The following is a 21,472-nucleotide window of genomic DNA, read 5'->3' as shown; positions in this document are numbered from 1 at the left end:
ATGTCCGTAGGCTACATTTGGTGGCCGTAGGCCATTTTTCCCATTTCGGAGTCCGGTTCCCGGTTTTCGGAACCGTTGGCCGTGCGCCTCGGTTCGGGACCGCTTAACCATCTCCTATTGCTCTGATTTTTGGCATACATCTTATTTCATCCCTTTTGAGGGACACTGGGGGCTGAGAAACCCACTTCGAGGTCGAATACCATTTTCGGTGCTTAACAGCCCATTTTCGGGACCCCGAACTGCGTGTTTTGGCCCCGGAACGTTCGTTTTGCAACGGTTTTCGTTCATTTTTGGCAGGTACCTCTGTTTTATCCCGAGGGAGGTCACTGAAGGGCGGGAGGCCAGCAATTGTTGCAGCAACCAGTTATCTCTCCTCCGGAGCCTCCCGGCGCCCGTTTTTCCAACTTTCGGGCTAATGTTGAATACCTTAGAGCTAGTGTTGCCAACTTTCAACCACATATCTGTGATCTACACATCTGGGAGGCCCATAAAAGTTGGTGGCCGGCCATTAAGGTCACCTGACCCTTTTGACCCCTTTCTTCCAGGCCAATGTTGAACCCCTTGGACCTTTTTTCTCGAACTTTCAACCACATATCTGTGATCTACACATCTGGGAGGCCCCTAAAAGTTCATGGCCGGCCAGTAAGTCAACTTGACCCTTTTGACCCCCTCTTTCCGAGCCATTGTTGAACCTCTTGGGCCCACTTTCTTGGAATCTCAATTACATGGTTGTGTTGTACACACATAGGGCTACCTCCCCAATATCTGGCCGGCCAGAAAAGCTCCTTGACCCTTTTGACCCCTAGCCGGCCGGCTAGGGGGTGTGGCCGGCCGGCCACCTCCTGTAAAAGTATGAGGCCGGCCGTATTCTCCTCACTGTACCCTTTCCAGCTGTGGGGCAATATCCCCCAGATATTTTCTGTATCCGGGGGATATTTTGGGAGAGAGTTATGCTCTCCAATTCACCCCCCTTTTACACCCCTTTCTTGACCATATAACCAGCTGAGGGTCTTCTTCTTGAGGGTTAGAAAAATTCCTCTCCAAGCACAAACCCTAAACTCCATTGTCATCCTTCTCAATTCTCCAAAAAACCCTAACTTCTTAACCTTCATTCCTTCTACACCACCAAGCTCTACCACCACCATCTCATTTCCAGCAGCAAGGGAGGATTCTTGAAGGCTAAAGAAGCTGCAAATCAACCCAAGAAGCAACAAAATCTCGAATCTTCAAGGGTAAGTTACACTTTTACCCTTTTGACCCTTTTCCTTGATCTATTTCTAAGCCTCATTTCTTTTTGGTTTCAAGCTTCGGCCCTAACTGAAAAGGGCCATATTTTGAGCTCACCTTCACTTCTCATTAAGGGCTCAACCCTGTTTGAGCACTCCATAATACACTTGCTTCATTGACCATCTTGTATGTCATAGTTTTGCATGCTATTTTTGACCCATGAGAAATTTATTTTCGAGCATATTGTAAACTGATATAGGACTTATTTTGAGCCCCTCTTCAACATTGGAGAAGGGCTCAACATTGTTTGGTGTCTCCATGTGTCACTTGTAGTTCAATCCCTTATTTGGCCCCATTTTTGCATAAGTTGATAGCCCTCTTGGCTTCTGTTTTTGGACCTTGGTCCGAACTGAAAGTGGCCTTGTTTTGGCCTATACTTCATGTTTCATTCACATATTTTTCCTGTTTGGTGATTATTTTATATACTTCATGTTTTAGCACCTTTTGAGCCTTATTTTGCATCATATGTTTAGCACATTTGTATACTGATTTTGAGGCTGCCATATACTGTAAATGTTCATATTTTTGGTCCATATTCAGTGTTGTAGAAGGAAATTTTTCAGTTTGGGTTTAGCTTATACCACTTGCTTCATTACTCCTACCTTGGCCCCTATTCTTGTATGCTATTTTTTCCATACCTATATTTGCTGTTTGGCCATGTTTATAACTGGAAAAGTGCTTATTTTGGGGCTGTCTAGCTTCTGTCTTTGCATTGCATGTCCATGTTGTGCATGTTTAGCATGGCTATAGGCCATTTCGGGTGCCTAATGTTGCATTTCGGGACATTTTCTTGCATTTCATGTCGTTTCGCTTCATTTCGGGACTGTTTTCCCCATATGTTGTTGCTGAAATTTCATTAGCATGCTTGCATATCATTTTTGCCATCTTGCCATGTCATTTTAGCATCGCCTCGGTTTGCGTGCCCGTGTGCACGTATTTCGAGGCATCTCATTTTCATTGTATCTGTCATCGCCTCGGTTTGCGTGCCCGTGTGCACGTATTTCGAGGTATCTCATTTTCATTGTATCTGTCATCGCCTCGGTTTGCGTGCCCGTGTGCACGTATTTTGAGGCACCTCATTTTTATTGTATCTGTCATCGCCTCGGTTTGCGTGCCTGTGTGCACGCATTTCGAGGCACCTCATTTTCAGTATTCCGTCATTTTCTCGGTTCGCGTGCCCGTGTGCACGCATTTCGAAGCATGTCATTCCGTAGCATTGTGTATGTTAGGATTGTATATTAGTTGCATTTCATGCATATCATGCATATTGCATCATGTCCGGAATAGGAGTTAGCCCGGGCACGGGAAACGAGGTACATTTCGTACTCCGAGTGACGGAATGTGTCTCAATTCCCCAGTCACCGACACTCCGGATTACCCATGATGGAGTTAGGTTTTAGCTGTAGTTTCATGTGCATTCATCCTATATTGAGTTGTGCATTTCGACTCCTCGGCCATCATGCCTCGGTATGCGTGATTGGTGGCACGAGGATCGAGACATGCATATATCTGTGCAGATACATTGCTATGCCCCTTTCCTGCTCTCTGTTGCAGCAAAACGAAGAATCAGCCATTTTTCTGGGCTCAGTACGCATTTCAAGAACAGGTGTAAACAGAGGCTAATTGGGGCATTCCGGTGGATTTCCGCGCAAGACAACCCGGACATGCATCGTCCATCAGAAGCAAGACAGTCCCTGGCCTGCACGCCAGTTTTATTTGTTTTCTTAGTTAATTCATTAATTAATTAGAAATCTGTAATATTCTTTTATTCGGGACTGTAATATTTAGACTGTATATTTATTCGGACCCTCCGAATGAGGGCATAACTGTAATAAGTGTGGGTGAGTGTGATGTATGTCTTCCAACCCCACGTCTTTCTCCCTTTTATTTACCTGCTTATGATGGTTAGATTAGGGCATATTTCAATTAGCATACAGTATGACAGCATGTTTGCATCATTCATCTGTATTGCACGCACCGGGCTCGGCGCATCATACTAACTGCATTGTATTTTCAATTCAAAATTGAATAAATGATAGTTGTAGCATTTCATATACCATTTTAGAATAGCCGAGCCTGCTATGGTTGCATCTTGCATGTGTTGCATTAGGCATTTCTGTATAATTAGGATCATGCATGATTTCTAATAAGTTTCTATTTTGGCTTGGAGTACCCAGTAAGTTTTATGCTTTAGCATCCTTGCATGCGTGTGAGTGAATGCCATGATAGCATGCTTACCATGAGGCTATGTGTTTATCTGATATATCTGTCTGAATGCCTGTGGGTGAAGGTTGAGTTACTTAAATTGGAATAAATCATCAAATGTTTCAAGCCTACCTGCGGGTAGCAAACCATTTTCAAAAAACAAACAAGCATGAAATGTTTTGTTCCAATTTAGGCGATCCGGTCTATATTTGTATGCTGTGAGCATCACATAGTAACCTAGACTAATAACCGGAATAAGAACACACAATGTTTTCAAAAATAGATATCATGGTTAGTAGAGGCCGATCTTTGATCGGGCGAGCGGGGGTGCTCACGAAGTGACCTTCCCCAATCGTACCCAAGTTCCCGAGCCGAGGCAACTTTGGTGATGACGGACACGTGGCCTTTTGGCACCGAGTCAGGGTTTCCTAAATTTCCCAAAATAAAATATTTAGGTGGCGACTCTGTATCTGGCAAAGCAGTCCATGTTTGGCACTTCTTTCAAAAAATCTGTTTTCTCAAAAACGATTTGCCGGATTTGGACTCTTTGGTTCAGACTTAGAACCGTGACTACAAAGTCGAGTCCGAGCTGTAGCGAGGTCCCCCGCGGGCTTGTTACAGAGGGCCCTGACTCTGTTTCTCTTGGCCATTTCTTCCTCAGTGGTCAGTGGGATTAGTCTGATTTCTGGCAAGGTTGGGTCCGGTTCTGGGGCCTCCTTTAACAGAAAGTCGGTCACTTTCGCTTTTCGACGGCCGCTGTATCTATAGGTCGGCTCGAACTTTAGCAGCTTGGCCCAACTACGTTCTGGATACCGTAGTGCGGCGCGCAAGGTTGCTAGATTTGGATAGCTATATAGAGAATGGAGGTGGGCAGAATCTGCGAAAGAAGACAACTATTAGTTCGGCTGAAAGATTGAAAAACCGAAATCTAGTAAAGCAAGCAAGAAAACCGAAGTAAATATACCGGGTTCTCCTTTTTTCCAATTGATGCTTCGGCCAGGAATCTGGGCTTGGTGATCCTCAAAGTTCCCAGACACCCAGAAAAAATCGTCCGTCATTCAAGTCTTTATCTGGTGTGTTTTTTATTATTTTCTCACAACGGCGGCGTATTCTAAGGTAGTACACCCAGCCGTCTTCCTTCGAACCAATGGAATATTGGTGAAAGATTTTGGCCAGACCGAGGTTGAGACCGGCTTGGCGGTTTAGTTCGGCTATTCCCATTATTATATGGTATGAATTGGTGGATAGTTGGGTTGGGTATAGTCTGGTTTGCCTAAGAAACTCACAAATCAAGGGTTGGACTGGAAATCGTAGTCCGGTTTCAATTATGGACAAGAGGGTGAAGGGGACAAAGCCTTCATTCCCCCAGGGTATGACATCTTTTTCTGCCAAGATAAGGTGTACATCGTCAGGAATGCCATAATCCCTTCGGAATTCGGTTAGACCACCTGGCGTCTCTACTAGAAACCTATACTTCCTCATTTATTGTATAATTTATGAATAAATTAGTTCGGTCCAAAAATTGTGCTCAGTAGCACGGTTGAGCGCGCAGAGGAGTGCCTGGGCAACCTAAGTCTGCACAGTAGAAAACAAAGGGGTTAAGCACAGATCATTGGACTGTGCTACAAAATAAAAGTAAAAAATAGGAGGCCTACTTCGGCTATGTGGATGCTACAGGTTCTATCTCGGTTTCTGCAAGGTGATTGGTAGCTCGGTTTGAGCAGGGCTTTTATTTGTTCGGGCTTGGCAAGCGTCTAGATATCTCGGTTGTGGAAATGGTTCTGTTTGACCGGTTGATCGTCTAGGGGCAGCTTTCTGAGTTCCATCTAAAAAATTAAGAAAGCTGGTTTAGCCCCAAAGGCCTAGATTGGTTGGAGTTCAGGTATCTTAGTATGCTAAGTGCAAACTTAGTTCAATTGGTTACCTCGGCTAAGGTTTATCAAGAAGTGGTTTGACTTATTCAAAGCTACTGGTGTGAACATGAAGTGTTAGTCCGGTTGTAAGCTGACTAGACTTTTACCTAGCTTGAACAGTATCCTAGTTCGGTTGCATCATGATTTTGGATCAAAAACCAGTTTTCTACAGGATATATCATATACTCGTGTGTTCTATTGTTAAGTTTTTTCCATAAAAGTACAGAGCAAAGCAAAATGGAAAAATGTGTTTTGCAAAACATAGAAAACAAAACATAGAAAACAAAACATAGAAAGCAAAATACGAAAACAAAGTAAGATGTACAATACTAACCAGATGAAGAAGCAATGACTGAAGATGGAAGCAAAAGGCAGCAAATCACGAACTCTTTCAGAAGACGAAGAATAGTGAAGAACTCAGAAGGAAAGGAAAAGGATGAATAGTAGAAATGGAGAGATTTTTGCCTTAGGGTTTGCTTTTGTTAGAAAGCCCAAAATTTGGGCGGGACTGTTCAAAAAACACGAAGTACAAAGACGGCACGACAGCCGTCCTCAGTTAATCAGAGCATGCCACGTGCCATTAGAATGGGAAGCGTTACAGTCGCTGTGATTGAAGAGACGTTTTGACCGGACAAGCAGAGCCCGGTGTGAAATTAGCTCGGCTGGAATGCTTAAGAGTTTTAGCTCGGCTGGAAAGGCTAAAGGGTTTTTTAGCTCGGCTGGAAAGGCTTAAAAACTTCAGCTCGGCTGATAGATAGGTAATCCCTATCATGCTGCGCAGATGGAATTAAGGGGCAATTGAGAGGGTAATTTTTGTGAAAATTGGGCCGAGCTGGGAGATGGTCATTATGGCCCACAATACGAAGGGCTGAGTAAAAAGGCCGTAAAGTTACTCCGGCCCAAGAGAGGTACAAAATTACTCCGGTCCGAGAGAAATGTAATATTACTCCGGTCCGGAGGCGACTTGGAGTTAGGCCGGTCTCAGAGTTAGCCCGGCCATGGCATATTGTGGTTAGAATGGTCAGAACCTTGCTACTCGGTAGCTCGGTCTAAACATACCATGGTTTGTACATGAGAGAACCGAGATAAGGTGTAATAAAAAGGAGAACCGAACTAAGGATAGTTCGGCCTACTCTACGGCTCAGCATAGCCATGATTACTTCGGTCATGTTGGAGTTCGGCCATGGTAAAAACCATCTCACTTGGTTTAAGCAGTAAGGGGGGTGTTGAAGGATAAACATTATCTTTCAGGAGTATGAATCCTAGGAGGACTCTGCATGGAGGAGTAGAAGTCCTACTAGGATTGTGCCACACAAAACCTATAAAAGCTCACAAACATCACCTTTAGAGAGGTAACACACAACTTTACTTTCTGAATACACGGAGCTTTTGTCTATTTGTCAAGCTTACTGACTTAGGCATCGGAGAGGTTTCCGGCACACACCCGCCGGCTAGCTCACGTTTGTGTTTTCAGGTGATAAAGCGACGACGTACGGAGGAGCGCAGACTTGATCAACAGGATTATACGAGAAAGTTTATTTCTTTCTCGTACAGAAAGAAAATAAAATAGAATTTAACTAGCCATGGTGTTTAAATTTGAATTTGGGGGGATTGTTGTGCTTTATGCACAGTGTTATTGTTGTGCAGTCAATCGGGTCCATTATGGGTCATATTTCGATAATCTGAATCATTCATTTTTTTAGGTATATCAAATAGAATATATCTGTAAAAAAAGTTAAATTGATCGGATATCAATAAATTTTTCATCTAATTACATTTGTATTTTAAAAAACGAATGGTTAATGTGATTTTGTGTATAAAACTGAATACAAATGTACTAAGATGAAATGGCTACTGATATTCGACTAATTTAAATTTTTTTAAGTATATTCTACTCAATATACTCTAAAAATTGAACGACTCAGATTATCAAAACAAGGTCCGAAGTGAACCCAATTAGCCACACAACAGTGATTGTTGTGCTTTATGTACCGCAACTACCCATCTTCCTTAAAATTTGGCAACATTTGTCTTTCTGTTAGTATTTAATGGAAATCCATTGGCTAGAGCTCTTAAACTGTACTAAAAGGTTAAGAGTTCGATTCTTTCCACCTACATGAGGGTCATATTACTGTTGTAATCATTTGGGGTATCTCTCTCCTTCTTCGGGAGTTCATTTGGGATATATTGTAATTTTGTTTTTAAGGATAATTAATTACACTGATGGTCCTCAAACCATACACTAGGTTACATTTTAAATCTCAATAGTTATTGGGGGTCAGAGAACCCCCCAAAAAAAGGATCTTAAACATTTTTGTTTTAATTGTTCTATTTCAAGTCTCAAAATATACATACAATCGTTACGCTGTAATGCTTAATGTCAATACCATTCAAAATGAGTAAAAAAAAAAAAAGAAATATTTATAAAATTTTACATGAAATTACAACATAATTAAAATGATCAATAATGAGGAGCCTAATAGGTTTGACTTGGTGACTCTAGTCCCGGTCGATGCTCGACTTTAGAAAGAAAAAAAAATATATTAATTTGATGTGTCAAAATAAAATAATAATATTGGGTTGCTTTATAATACATTTTTTTTTTGGGAAGTATATATCATATATAAGTTACGTTATCTATATCATAAATATTATAATTAAATCACTTTTATATTCAAAATTAAAAATAATATAATGGATCATGATCAAATATCACTTATGACATGACTTTTTCGTTCATAATTAAAATAATAATTACAATAAGTTATAACACTACAACAAATTAAGGTTTTAAAAATAAAAATTTAGGCATAGAATCTTTTAGATATGTAATATTCTTTTGTCAAAAATAGCATTATTGTATTTTTAGAGACAAAATTGGACATTTAGTGATAAATTATTATCTTTTTTGGACCAAAATTTTATCTAAAAAAATAAATCTTTTTGTGACCAAATTATTGTGCCTAAAAATGCATCTATCAACGACAATTTTAAAATTTTATTGCTAAAAGTTCTTTTTTTTTTTTTTTTGGTTAAAACTTTTCGAATTAACATTTTAGCAACTATTCTCGTGACAAAACAAATTGGTCCCTAAATTTTTTTTGCAACAAAATTTTTATATTTTGAGACAAAAATTTGATTTTTAAAACTCTTATTTGTTGCAGTATAACCAACATCACAACATAACTAAGGGTCATAACCAAAGACTAATTGAGGCATAATCAAATACCTCTTCAGGCATAACTAAAATAAATCAAGTAGTGATTATAATTAAATTATAATTAACATTACAATTAGCCATAGTGAAGTCATAATTAATACTAGAATAAATAATAATTAAAAACTACAAAAATCATACAAGACATGTGTTATAGAATTTTCCCAACTAATACCCACTTACACTTGTCATTGTAATATATACCTCTTAACTTGTCCACTAATATAATCTGCAGTTATAAGAGTTATTTATATGGAGACTCTTTAAATTATTAAAAAGTATTATTTTGACTCTTAAATTATGAAAGTATACAAATAGACCCCCTAAACTATTGTGAAATGTCACTTTGTCCCATAAATTATAAAAACGTACAAATAGATCTCTTAAACTATAAAAACCATACAAACTGGACCCCTAACGAAAGGGGTCAGAGTGAAACACGCCAATAGTCTATAAAAACTATACAAATTAGACCCCTAACGAAAGAGACGCCAATAGTTTAGGAGGTCTATTTGTACGCTTTTATAATTTAAAGGACAAAGTGATATTTCACAATAATTTAAGAGATCTATTTGTACGTTTTTATAATTTAAGAGGTTAAAATAATATTATTCAATAGTGTAGGAAGTCAGGGTGTAAATAATCCTAGCTGTAATTATTGGTTCCTATTTCCACATTATTTGATAAAACTCTTCAATTTTGCTAATAAAAGCATGAGACAAAACAATGCAAAGGTATCTTCGACATGGAACAAAAGTTGCATTTTTTTTGTTTAATGGTAAAAGGCTGCATATTGATGCAAACTAACAAAAATATTACCCTTTTTTTTATAGGGCATGTCATGGCTCTCGATGACGGAAAGGACAAGGAAAAATAGAAAAGATAAACCACCACAAAATTTTTTATTTTTTATTTTTTAAAGCAAAAGTGTTGGTTGCCTAGAAAATGGTACAATTATGTTCGAAATTTCAAACCTCTTGTTTCTTAGAGAAAGAAAATATGAGAAAGAGGCACAAAGGGACTACAATAAATGCTACAAGTTTTAACAAATCTTCAGTCTCCTTTGAAATCACTCCAATCCTTGACCAGTCTCCACTATACCTTGACATTGAATTGTGCAAATTTTGCAAGTTAGAGAGAGAGAGAGAGAGATAGAGTAGATACTGGTTAAGTCTAAACACTACTATACCTATTTAGATCACACACACACACACACAAGAAAAAAAAAATAGTAAAATTAATTTCTAGGAGATTACCCGGCATCGATGAACCCCAATCCAAGCACTGTAATTGCAGACTGAGCAAGAATTGTGTTTGAAACTCTCAATGAAAAAATGGGTTCCTGCTTGTCCCTTGATTTCTCACCCAATTCTCTCTTTTGAGATACTACTACACTGCTTCTAAACTTTGTCCCATTTTTCTTCACAACCATGTGTGTAAGGATGTTGGAGATAACACTTCTTTTTGTGATCAGCATTTTCTTGTCCAAGTCCTTTCTTGCAGATTCATTGGTGGCTATCATTACATACATATCAGCAAAAAAAAAAAAAAAAAAACCTCATGGTAAGGGCAAAAATGTCATTTAACAAAAAACACAAACTCTAAATTTTCTAACATTTGATGAGCATTAACCTAAAAGATAATTCTATTAGCACACTCAACTTTATCTTATGCCTCATTTGAGAATATATTATTTTAATAATTTTTTTATAGAAAAATATACAGAAAAATAGAGAGCGTGATGTAACAACTTATAGTAATTTTTTAATTTTTTGACTAAAATATTTAATCTCCAAACGAGACCGTAGTATACATTGTTTATATTATTTCGATATCAATTGTCTAAAAATAATATTAACTTCCAAACAAAATTATTTGTTTGACTATCACATTGAATAAAAAATTTATTTAAACAATTGAATGTTGTTTAAAATCATAAATAATTTATGGGTTATGCTACAGACCCCCACTGGGGGTCGACCCCCAGTGAGGTGGCAGCCCCTCATTCGTCCAAATCACAAAAAAAAAAAAAAAAAAAAACAATTTTTTTTTTTAACCAATGAGAAGGCACCATTCATGACCCCCAGTGACCCCCACTAGGGTCTGAGGCATTTTTCATAATTTATACATGGAAAAAAAAATGATAATTAGGAATAGAATTACAGTAAAGATATAATTATCCAATTTTTACATAAATTTGTTGACTTTCTCACATGGCTGTATAAGAGAGCTCGTAAAATTTTGTGTGGAAATTAAAATGATTTATTTATACAAATTTTTTCTCTTGTTTTTATTTTTTTATTTTTTTTACCGGTAAGAAAATGATTATGACCTTTTACCGGTCAAAAACATAATTGGAAGAAATGTGTAAGGAAAAAATTATATGGATGCAGCAGAAAACTAGGCATTCATCGTTGATAATAAACTCAATGCTCTTTTTCATAAAAATTTTGATAAATTATTTGAATTCTAATGTAACTCTTAAAATAAATAGGATCCACACACATATAAGAACATCCACACACATACAAAATTTGATAAAAAATTTAATAAATTATTTGGTTCCATAACATTTTTCTTTATTCTTTTACTCTCTTTGTTTACACCAACAGTCCCCTCTCTCTCTCTCTCTCTCTTTCTCTCTCAAACAAATGGTGGTCTCTCTCTCTTCTCTCGTTGATCTGAATAATCTATGAAGAAAATAAAAGGAAAGGGTGATCGGAGAACCGACCTCCACACCCTCGCCGCCACTCCTTTGCCGACCATCGTGAACTACCCACCCCCTTTCATGAACCTTGCCACCGCAAGTCCAACCCCCTTTTCCGCTGCTACAGATCGCAAGTCACCGCGCCAGAGAGAGAAGCAAGAATGGTAGGGAAAGAGTGGGTTTAAAAGCACCATTTTCACTCTCTTTCTTTAAAACTCCAGTGGTCAAAACCCACAAGACCTCCATTTTGGTACAAACTCCATATCTTTTCACACACACACACACACACACACAAACTACAACCCATGATGATCATGACTCAATCTCGAAACTAACCAACCCTAATTTTGTCTATCTTGAAAAGTAATTGAATGGGTGTAGAGAGATCAACCATTTGTTCTTCATGTAAGACTTCTCTCTTTTCTTGTACATATGCAATACACACAACCATGGGCAAAACAATAGTTGATGATGATGAAATTGACAAAGCCAAGACTAAAGCTTTGTTTTTTTTAACTGAATTTTTGTTTCTTGATGTTTTTCATTTCTTGATAGGTTTGTGTTTTTTGGGTGAATTTTGTGACGTGAGTTTGTGAAATTTTGGGTTTTTCGATCGTTAAAATCAAATCTCTGAACCACCCATTTGGTCATTGAAATTGTTAAGTGAGAGTTTAAAATAAATTGATAGAGAGAGAGAGCAAATGAATAAATGTGTATATATATTTGTTGTGTGTTTATACAAAGGGAGCTTAGCTCTCTATTTATAGACTGATATTGGGCATGCCATGCGAGACGCGAGGCACCGAAAGGCAAGGCTAATGCTTTAGCCGAAAGGAACAAACACAATGATAACAAAGGCGCCGAAAGCTAATGCTATAACAATGCTATATTATATACAAAGTATAATAATATACTAACATCCCCCCGCAAACTCAAGGAGGGAAAGTATCAACCAAGTTGAGTTTGGAAACAAGATCAGTGAAGCGGCCAGGAGGATGAGCTTTAGTGAAGATATCAGCGGGTTGATCGACAGAAGCAATAGGGAGAAGATGGACAGTACCACAGGTAACATGCTGGCGAATGAAATGACAATCAATCTCAATATGTTTGGTGCGATCATGAAAAACATCATTGTGAGCAATTTGAAGAGCACTGTGATTGTCACAAAAAAGGTCAGTAGCACCAGAGGAGGGAACACCCAGATCAGTAAGAAGCCAACGAAGCCAGAGAAGTTCCTGAGTAGTATCAGCAAGAGCACGGTATTCGGCCTCAGTACTGGAACGAGCAGTAAGAGATTGTTTCTTGCTGCGCCAAGAAATAAGAGAATCACCCAAAAAAAAGCAGAACCCAGTAGTAGACCGGCGGTCAGTAGGATCTCCAGCCCAATCAGCATCGGAAAAAGCACGAAGCTGGAGAGAGGAGCGGGCGGAATAATGAAGACCATGAAACATGGTGCCTTTGAGATACCGAAGGATACGAAGTAAGGCAGCATAATGAGGGGTACGAGGAGCCGACATAAACTGGCTGACAATATGAACTGCATAGGCAATATCAGGACGAGTAACAGTGAGATAGACAAGACTGCCAACCAGCTGTCGATATAGGGTAGCATCAGAGAGAAGAGTGCCATCAAGAGGGGTAAGACGACTCTGAGGCTCGAGAGGAGTGGAGGCAGTCTTGCAATTCGTAAGACCAGCACGGGTGAGAAGATCAGAGGTATACTTAGCTTGAGAGATAAAAGAACCCGTAGAATCATGGAAGATTTCAAGACCCAAGAAATAGCTGAGAGGACCAAGGTCTTTCATCTCGAAATGGTGGCTAAGAAACTGTTTAAGGCGAAGAATACCATCAACATCATCACCGGTGATAATCATGTCATCCACATAAAGTAAAAGCAGGGTGGTCCCTTGAGCTGTTTTCCGGATAAAAAGAGCAGTATCATAAGAGCTGGAGGTGAAGCCACAGTCATGAATAGTAGAGCTGAACTTGGCAAACCAAGTGCGGGGAGCTTGTTTGAGACCGTATAAGGCACGCCGAAGTTTGCAGACTTTAGGAGGTGGATAATCAGACCCAGGGGGAGGTTGCATGTAGACTTCCTCAAGAAGAATACCATTAAGAAAAGCATTGGTGACGTCCATTTGATAAAGATCCCAGTGGCGGGAGGTAGCAACAGCAATCAAGCTGCGAACAGAGGTGAGACGAGCAACAGGAGCAAAGGTCTCTTCATAGTCAATACCATATTCTTGGTTAAAGCCTTTGGCAACAAGGCGGGCTTTGTAGCGCTCAATAGATCCATCAGAACAAGTCTTGATTTTGTATACCCATTTGCAGCCAATGGCAGACTTGCCAGGAGGAAGATCAACAATATCCCAAGTATGAGTTTTGGCTAAGGCCTGCAATTCAGTAGTCATAGCTTGCTGCCAAAGAGGATTAGAGCGAGCCTCACGATAGGAGGTCGGTTCATAAGTAGAAAAAGCAGTAGAACCAACAATAAAGTCACGAAGACGAGTAGAAGGTTGTGTTACCCGGCGTGGGCGAGCAGACGGAGGAGGAGCCAGTGGAAGAGACTCAGCAGGAGGGGAGGAGGCCGAGGAAGTAAGAGCAGGACCATCAGAGGGAGCAGGAGCATGGGACAGTCCAGCAGGCAAGGCGACCTCTAGAGAAGTTGGCGTGGGGGGAGGAGGAAGATCATCAGAAAATAGATCGGTGAAAGGATCAGTAAAAAACAGAGAGGGGGAGGGAACAGACAAACGGAAGAGAGAGAGAGAGGAAAACATTTTGTGTTCCCAAAAGACCACATGACGAGAGATACGAAGTCGTTGGGAGAGAGGATCCCAACAACGATACCCTTTATGTTCAATACCATAGCCCAAGAAGCAACAAAGGCGGGAACGAGGTTCAAGTTTGGTACGTTCATGAGGTTGGAGAAGAACAAAACAGGCAGAGCCAAAGACCCGAAGGGTGGTGTAAGGAGGACGGGTGCCGTGTAGTCGCTCATAAGGAGTGTGATTATGAATGACAGGTGTAGGGATACAATTGATAGTGTAAGCAGCAGTGAGAGCTGCCTCTCCCCAAAAATGTTCTGGACAAGAGGAAGATAGAAGAAGAGCACGAGTAGTGTCGAGAAGATGCCGATGTTTCCGTTCAGCACGGCCATTTTGTTGAGACGTACCGGGACAGGAACGATGAGGTTGAGTACCATGACTCTGAAGGAAGGAAAGAAAGTCAAAATCTTTATATTCCATGGCATTGTCGGAGCGAAAAATCTTAATAGTTTTAGAAAATTGTGTGTTAACCATTGCAGCAAAATTGTAATAAAGTTGTTTGAGCTCAGAGCGAGTTTTCATAAGGAACAACCATGTAAAACGGGAAAAATCATCAATAAAAACAACAAAGTAGCGGGCTCCGCCCATAGTGGGAGTAGGAGAGGGTCCCCAAATATCAGAATGGATGAGATCAAATGGTGCAAGAGAAACAGAGTCACTTTTATTAAACGACAAAGCAGGTTGTTTAGCAAGTTGACAGGACACACAATCTAAAGTATCAGAACTGACAGGACCTAATTGACCACTAGAAATTAAAGTTTTTAAACGACCAGCAGAAAGATGGCCTAAACGATAGTGCCAAAGCTGAAAAGGAGATAAACGAGGAGCAGTGGTAGTAGTGGTAGGAGCTGTGATCTGAGAGGAATCCGGAACATGAAGATGGATAAGTTCGTAGAGGCGTCCATGCTTACGGCCTATCCCAAGGGTTTGCCCCGTCCGAGGGTCCTGCACCAAACAACCAGTAGGAGAAAAGGTAACAGTTAGACCATGCTCACATAATTGACTAATGGAGATAAGATTTAAAGTGAGAGCAGGCATAAGATAGACATGAGATAAAGATAAGTGAGAGGTGGAAACAGAACCAACATGACTCACAGACAGAAGAGACCCATCAGCAGTATGGATAGAAGGAACATGAGGAGTAACAGAGATAGGAGTAAAAATAGTAGAGTCAAAGGTCATGTGATTACAACAAGTGGAGTCAAAGTACCAGGAAGTGTTACCTGCAGTGACAGACAAGGCAGGAGAGGAAGGAGTACCAGATTTTTGCAAAAAATGTTGAAACATGGCTTCGACATCTGTGTGAGAGAAGACTGGAGTGGAAGGATCTATAGGGACAGGAGAAGGTACATCCTCTGAGGCAGCAGCAGCAGTGCGTTGGAACCGACCATGGGAGGTGCTGCGGGAAAAATGCCCGGGGGAAGGACCATTGCGAGAAGCACGGGCGGGATTGCGGAAGCAATCTTGCTGGAGATGACCAGGACCAGTCTTGTTGCAAAACCGACAGAGGCGAACAGGACAATTAACCAGAAGATGAGTCGACGGAAGACTGCGATTTTGACAGTAGTTGCAGAAGGTTGACTTCTGTGGTGAAGGAGGGGAATGAGAACTCTTAGTCTGGGGAGTAGCAAGAACAGAGTCCACAGGGTGCGGATGGAGAGTACCAAACCGAGTTTCCTCTGACAAGAGTTCAGAAATTGCTTGCTCAAGAGTGGGTAAAGGAGTGCGATGGAGGAGAGAAGCTCGTACGGGCTCAAAACGGGAAGTAAGAGCCATGAGAAACTGAACCAAGCGATGTTGGTCACGGTAAGTGGTAAACAAGGCAGCATCCTTAGTACAAGCCCATGGAGGTTCAGAAAGAGCGAGTTGATCCCAAACATAATACATTTGGGACAAGAAATCATTAATGGTCTGAGTTGGTTCTTGGCGCATACGGTGAAGGTGACTTAGAAGCTGATATTGGTGAGCAAGGCCAGTAGTCTGATAGCGTTCTTGTAAAAAATCCCAGATGTCCTTGGCGGGAGAGGAAGCAGAGTCAAGTTGGAACCGACCAAACTGAAGGCTGATAGATGTGATAGAGGTATTGCGAAACCAGGTAATGATCTGATAGTTTTTACTATCCCAATCCTCCAGACGATCGATATATTTGGCAGCGGAGTCTGTGGTGGCAGCGGATTCGGTGGTTGTGGTGGCAGCGGATTCGGTGGTTGTATGGATGGGTTTGCACACATCCCCAGTGATGATGCGCCAAAGTTTCTTTCCTTTGAGAAACCCAGACATAGCTTGTGCCCATAAGACATAGTTAGTCCCGTCAAGAACAACGGAAATAGGGTGGTTAGAGGAGTCGAGACGATCCATGAGGGCAAAAGCGTACTTTTGAGGTAGAATTTGAAAAATCCGAGGGTACCAGTGAATTCAGAAGGTCGAAATCAGTGGGAAAAGAGTGACTGGACCAAAAAATAGGAGCAGAAATTCGGTCGGCGCACGTTAGCAGAGAGTGCGCGGCGCACAATAGCAGGAGACAGCAGGCGGCGCACGAACACGTTAGCAGAGAGATGCGCGGCGCACAATAGCAGAGGACAGCAGGCGGCGCACGAAAGCAGTAGGGCTGACGTCGGCTGACGCAGAAACACGCGGCTCACGTTAGCAGAGAAGGCCGCGGCGCACAGTAGCACGGGACAGTGCAGAGGCGCGTAGAGCGCGTCGGAGAACGAGGGTGAGCGTGGCCTGAACTTCTGGAAGCGCGTGGAGGCGCGTGGAAGGTCGGACGGTGATGATTTTGGTGGCGATGGATTCGTCGTGAGGAGACGAAGAGATTGGTGTGGTTGAATAGAGAAGACAGAGAAGTTCGAGAGATGCAACAATCTGTCTAAATGTGAGGCTCTGATACCATGTAAAATAAATTGATAGAGAGAGAGAGCAAATGAATAAATGTGTATATATATTTGTTGTGTGTTTATACAAAGGGAGCTTAGCTCTCTATTTATAGACTGATATTGGGCATGCCATGCGAGACGCGAGGCACCGAAAGGCAAGGCTAATGCTTTAGCCGAAAGGAACAAACACAATGATAACAAAGGCGCCGAAAGCTAATGCTATAACAATGCTATATTATATACAAAGTATAATAATATACTAACAGAGAGGTTCATGATTTTGAGGCCAGACAAAGGAGGGAAATCAAATGGGATGTCGGGACTGGCTTGGCCGCCATTGTGGTTGTGGGTTTGCACAACTTGTGGGGGAGTTTTCTTTTTCTTTTTTAATTGGACTCCCATGAAGAAATCTGAAGTTCTAGTGGTTTTGATCATGTAAGAATTTGCATAATTAATCTTAGGATTAGTATTTTTTTTGGCTGTATTTGCTAGTGTTGAGAGAGAGAGAGAGAGAGAGAGAGTGTGTGAGTGAGTTGGTGGTGGTCGATGATAGGTATTAGTGAGAGAGAAAGCCATCAGTGAGTGAGAGAGAGTGTGTTGTTTACTGTTTGAGAGGAAAGAGAGTCGAGAGAGAGAGAGAGAGAGAGAGAAAGCTTTGTTTACAGTTTGAGGGGAAAGAGAGAAGAAAAGAGGCGTGGGTTGGATCTGATTCAATACCTCTTCTTTTCTTAGCGCGTGAAACTCACATATTTTTTAGGCAAATGGGACAAGTATTAGAGTAAGACTTTCCACCTCATTCGAGCATTTTAGGTGGGGTGATGATCGAGAGCTCCAGTCGTGGAGTTCTAAATTCACTTCTAACAATATAAAAAATTAAAAATAAATAAATAAATAAACAAAGTTAAAACATCATATTAGTTGAGACTATGCCTGTAAATGGATCGGATTCGGATCGGATCTGTCAAAATTTGAATTCGATTCGATTATGTCAAACTCGAATCCGATCCGAATCCGTTTAGTCTATATCCGATTATAGATATCCGAATCCGAATCCGATGATTTTGAATATTCGATCTGATAATCCGATCCGATCCATTTATTTATTTATTGAGCTACAATAATATATAATTTGATTTTTTTTTTTATTTTGTGTTTTTTTTCATTCAAATTGAGAATACTCGGATCGGATTATCGGGTTATCGGGTCGGATCAGATTTTTGCAGATTCAATCCGTTTAATAAATGGATTAAACGGATTCGGATTATTGGATCGGATTTTTTTGTAAACGGATTCGGGTTAAATCCGATCCATTGACAGCCCTAGTTGAGACCATTATCTCTAGAGTTTCATTAGAACTCTTATTTTTGAATTCTAAAACATTTTTGTTCAGGTGAACATAATTTTAGTGGATGTAGTGGAATTGTTTTTTAAAATTCATAGTTAAACTTCATAGAATTTGAAAGGGTTCATTTTAATAATTCAAATTGTTTATTTTATAAGGTCTTTTATATATATCACCTATAAAAAAAATTATATCAATCTAATAAATGCAGTTTTTACATTTTATTGTATTTGTTTTTTTTAAAAATAAAATAAAATAGATGGTCTATTTTTTTTTTTAAAATGCTTCTTTATTTTTTTGACACAAACATTATAAAATAAAAATGTTACAATTATCTGATCAATTTAAATTTTTTTTGAGTAAAATAAACTAAAATTTTTACAAAATAAATGATTTAGATCAACAAAACAAACCTATGAATTTCTCAAGTGTTTTAAATTTTCTTAAATTTATATTTAAATTTGAACATAATAATTCAAACTGAATTATTTAAGGCCAAAGCTTTCCATTGGACTATCTCTAACTCAGACTCAAATCTTTAATCAAATTTAAATTTGATGAAAATTTGGTGAAAATGATGATCCAGCCATTTCACAAAATTGGTATTAAATGAAATGAGTCTTACTTTTTTCATCAAATCAAGAAAACGTTTAATCTTTCATCAAATCTTGCAGATGGCCATTGGTGGACAACCGGATGGATGACCGGCCAAACAATAGGGTGGACAACCGGATTGAACAAATTTTGAAGAAAATTTACATTAAGTTGGACGACCACCCAGACATCCTCCCAGTCAACCGATTATTTGATGAAAATTAAAATTTTAGCGTTGAACAGTTGTATTCGTTTCAATGATCAAAATCATTTATTTTGTAAGATCTTTCATATATATCATCTATAAAAAAAAAAAAAATTATGTCAATCTAATAAACGTACTTTTTACATTTTATCGTATTTGTTTAAAAAAAATAGATGGTCTATTTAGAAAAACATGCTTTTTCATTTTTTAGACAGAAACATTATAACATAAAAATGTTACAATTATCTAATCAATTTAATTTTGTTTTGAGTAAAATACACTAATTTTTTTACAAAGTAAACGACTCAAGCCAACAAAACAAAACTATGAATTTCACAAGTTTTTTAAATTTTATTAAATTTATATTTAAATTTGAACATCATAACTCAAACTGAATTATCTAAATTTAAATTTGATGAAAATTTGATGAAAACGGTGTTCTAACCGTTTCACTAAATTGGTATCAAATGAATGGAGTTTTATTTTTTTCATCAAATCAAGAGAACGTTTTAATCTTTCATCAAATCTTGCAGGTGGCCATTGGTGGACGACCAGATGGATAATCGGCTGGTCAACCGGTGGACAACTGGATGGACGATCGGATTGGAGAAATTTTGAAGAAAATTTATATTAAGCTGGATAACCACCCAAACATCTTCCCAGTCGACTGATTATTTGATGAAAATTAAAATTTTAGTGTTGAATCCAAATTTTTACTCAAATTTGATGAAAACAAAGAGAGTAAACCTTGTAAATGCTCTTACACTACTATCAATCACACATCTTCAATATATTTTGCAAATAGGTTTAACATACCTTCTGAGGTAGTTTCTGTTATTTTTTTATTTTTTATTTTTGGTCACTTTCTCTCAGGTTGTCATATCAACTTGTTACTATACCCATGAAGTTATATTCAATATAATTTAGAAAATTTTGCGCACTCCAGCTACTACTATGGATATTTAATACATGGTGCATACCTCTCTTCATTGTTTTATTACCTCACTTGTATTTGTAGTGCAATCAATATCTAATAAATATCATGTATTACTTATTGATTTTAGTGGTATTTCTCTTAAAAGTATTTCCTTTCTAGGGATAAATTTTGCATAATTGGGTGCTCCCCTAGCAAATGATCCTCTATTTAAATAACTGTAGTTTCTCATTCTTCTTCTATACTCATAATTTCTAGTGTCATCTTACAGTTGATGCCTGGTAAGTTTCTAAAATCTAGATGATTTGGATTAGGTGGAGCGGATGAACTTCTTCTTTCTTGTTTTACCACTACCATATCAATATCATTAATCTTATTAGTCTCTTCGAACTATTCTAAGACATTATATAGCAATTCGTGCTTAGACTCTACCCATTTATTGCTTTCGAATCTAGGAAACCATATCCGTAGCGGTCATCCTTCCCTTTTCTTTTGTTGGATTATGACTTAAGGGTCGACACCATCCTTGGTGGTGTCAACACTGCTTTCTTTTCTCTTGTTTTTGCTCTGCTCCGGGGTTGACACCAACCTTGGTGGTGTCGACACCACTGTGCTCTTGGTGTAGGTACTAAAATCTAGGGTCGACACCAGTCTTGGTGGGGTCGACCCTTCCATCGCTGCTTTGTCTTGGGTTACATACTGAAATATAGGGTCGACACCTCGGGTTCTTAGGGTCAACCCTCCCATTTCTATTTTGTTCTGGGTTGCATTCTGAAAAATAGGGTCGACACCACTGTCTCCTAGGGTCGATCCTAGTCTACCGCAAAACATTACTGTCTCAACTTTTCTTCCTGAGAGTTGATACCACTGTCACGAGGGTCAACCCTTGTGAGTGATTTTCAAATTTTTGGTTCGGTTTTGGGCCCTACTTTTGGGGTTTGTCTTATTCTTTCCTTTGACTTTAGCGCTATTATTTTACCATTATAAATAGACCCCAAACACACTTTTCTTACTCACTTTTCCTTTTTTTTTCTTCTCTCTCTCCCTCTCTCTCTTTTTCTTTCTCTCTCCCTCTTCTCTTTTTAAACCATGACTTCTCTCTCTTCTCTCAAAACTCAACTTTTCTTACCTAGATCTTTAGATCTATTCACTTAGAGGTACCTTCTCATCTTGGTCCTTTGAAATAGATTGTAGATCGTCTCAAGGGCTTACTTTTTATCCAAGTGGCTTGTGGCTTCATTGACGTTGAGTTTTTCCGAGTTCCTCTTTTCTAACTTCTAAGCTTGAGGTAGGGATTCTCCGCACTTCCTTATAAGTTTTAACTTAGTTATTTGTTTTTAGAAAACCATATTGTGAAAGAAATGGAT

General features: G+C 39.3%; 2 long non-coding RNA genes across 2 annotated transcripts; one reads left to right on the top strand and one right to left on the bottom strand.

Moving 5' to 3' along the window:
* Nucleotides 1–9,496: 9,496 nt before the first annotated feature.
* Nucleotides 9,497–10,019, bottom strand: LOC114300248 (uncharacterized). The gene is made up of 2 exons (XR_003642611.2): nucleotides 9,879–10,019; nucleotides 9,497–9,717 (listed from the first exon to the last, which is right to left on the bottom strand). It is a non-coding gene; the product is annotated as an uncharacterized LOC114300248 (long non-coding RNA).
* A 1,184-nt stretch (nucleotides 10,020–11,203) lies between these two features.
* On the top strand, nucleotides 11,204–19,294 carry LOC114300244 (uncharacterized). The gene is made up of 2 exons (XR_003642608.2): nucleotides 11,204–11,493; nucleotides 19,047–19,294. It is a non-coding gene; the product is annotated as an uncharacterized LOC114300244 (long non-coding RNA).
* Nucleotides 19,295–21,472: the final 2,178 nt, after the last annotated feature.

The sequence above is a fragment of the Camellia sinensis genome, chromosome 12 (assembly GCF_055761805.1).
Source record: "Camellia sinensis isolate YWXY chromosome 12, ASM5576180v1, whole genome shotgun sequence".
NCBI lineage: Eukaryota > Viridiplantae > Streptophyta > Magnoliopsida > Ericales > Theaceae > Camellia > Camellia sinensis.
Note: the sequence above shows the minus strand (reverse complement) of the source record. Positions and strands in the feature narration are given on the sequence as shown.